Source organism: Piliocolobus tephrosceles, chromosome 1 (assembly GCF_002776525.5).
Source record: "Piliocolobus tephrosceles isolate RC106 chromosome 1, ASM277652v3, whole genome shotgun sequence".
NCBI lineage: Eukaryota > Metazoa > Chordata > Mammalia > Primates > Cercopithecidae > Piliocolobus > Piliocolobus tephrosceles.
The window spans coordinates 82,171,724-82,173,627 of NC_045434.1; the positions used below are offsets into that span (position 1 = coordinate 82,171,724).

General features: G+C 50.0%; 1 protein-coding gene and 1 pseudogene across 1 annotated transcript in view; one reads left to right on the forward strand and one right to left on the reverse strand.

The window, feature by feature from the left end:
- DNAH14 (dynein axonemal heavy chain 14) overlaps positions 1 to 1,904 on the forward strand; it is a 628,991-nt gene that overhangs the window by 480,663 nt on the left and 146,424 nt on the right. The gene's annotated exons all lie outside the window — the stretch shown is intronic.
- On the reverse strand, positions 281 to 400 carry LOC111533375 (annotated as a pseudogene).

Consider the following 1,904-nt stretch of genomic DNA (forward strand, 5'->3'; position numbering starts at 1 on the left):
GAAGGAAGGAAGGAAGGAAGGAAGGAAGGAAGGAAGGAAGGAAGGAAGGAAGGAAGGAAGGAAGGAAGGAAGGAAGGGGAAAGAAAGAAAAACAGAAAGAAAAGAAAAAGGGAAAGAAAGAAGAAAGAAAGAGAGAAAGAAAAGAAAGAGAGAAAGATAAGAAAGAAAGAAAGAAGGAGAGGGAGATAAGGAAAGAAAGAGAGAAAGAAAGAAAGAAGAGAGAGAGAGAAGGGAAGAAAGGAAGGTAGGAAAGAAAGGAAGGCAAGAAAGAAAGCAAAAATGCCCACAGCACCTGATATTCCCAGGTGGTCTCCCACTCAAGTGCTAACCAGGCCCAACCCTGATTAGCTTCACAAGATCAGATGAGATCAGGGGCATTCAGGGTGGTATGGCAGTAGATGCCAGCAGAGCAGCCTGGCTGCCCCAAGAGCCGGGCCCTGCCATGCCCACCGGCTTCCAGCAGGCACCACCAGCCCTGGGGTGCTGGCTTCAGATCGGGACCACTGAGCCACTCACCTGTGGCCTTCCCCCGGCTCCAGAGCTCCCGAGCTTCCACCACATTGGGCCCACTCAGAACAGGGAGTGATCTGAGGTAACAGGGCCCAGGGCCCACGATCCTGGGACCCCATCCTGTTTTCGCCACTGTCACGGAGGTATTCTTTCAGATTCCTGGCTGCTCCCTAACACCTAAGAGGCCCCCTCTTGCCCCGCCCAACCAGAGCCGTCAGGGCTGGCCAAGGGTGAATAGGTGGCCCAGTGGCATGAGGCCTTTTTCTCACAACACCAACACCCACGCCTGTGCCTTTGGGGTCCAGGCCCCTGCCATCTCAGGCTGTAATTGGACTCCTGGCGTGGCAGCAGTGAGGCAGAAGTGGTGGAATGCTGCTGCCTGGTGGTGCTTTGGTGGCGCACCCCCAGGAGTTCCCGGGGTGCATCGGGGGTGTAGGGGCACGATAAAGGGGGAGCAGAGTCAGGGGAGGTTGGGAAGCATGGCAATAGTGGGGGAAGGGATGGAGGGAGGAAGCCACAAAAGCCTACTGCAGCCCAGGAGGAGTGGATCACAAATGTAATCCCAGTACTTTGGGAGGCCGAGGCGGGTGGATCACGAGGTCAGGAGATCCAGAGCAGCCTGGCTAACATGGTGAAACCTCTCTACTAAAACTACAAAACATGAGCCGGGCATGGTGGCGGGTGCCTGTATTCCTAGCTGCTCAGGAGGCTGAGGCAGGAGAATGGCATGAACCCGGGAGGCGGAGCTTGCAGCGAGCAGAGATTGCACCACACACCTCCAACCTGGGTGACAGAGTGGGACTCCGTTTGGAAGGAAAAGAAAGGAAGGAAGGAAGTAAGGAAGGAAGGAAGGGAGGGAGGGAGGGAGGGAGGGAGGGAGGGAGGGAGGGAGGGGAAAGAAAGGAGAAAGAAGGAAAGAAAGAAAGAAGAAAGAAAGAAAGAAAGAAAGAAAGAAAGAAAGAAAGAAAGAAAGAAAGAAAGAAAGAAAGAAGGAAGGAAGGAAGGAAGGAAGGAAGGAAGGAAGGAAGGAAGGAAGGAAGGAAGGAAGACAAGAGAGAGAGAGAAGGGAAGAAAGGAAGGTAGAAAACAAAGAAAGACAAGAAGACAGCAAGGAAAGAAAGAAAGGATGACAGAAAGAAAAAGAAAGAAGGATAAGAATGGAAGAAGGAAAGAAAGAAGAAAGAAAAAAGAGAGAAAGAAAAGAAAGAAAGAAGGAAGGCAAGAAAGGAAGTAGAGAGAAAGAAGAAAGAAACAAAGAAAGAAACAAAGTAAGAAAGAAAAAGAAAGAAAGAAAGAAAGAAAGGAAGGTAGAAAGAAACAAAAAAAGGAAAGAAAGAGGAAAGAAAGAAAAATAGATAAAGAAAAGAAAGAAGGAAGGAAGGAAAGAAGAAAAG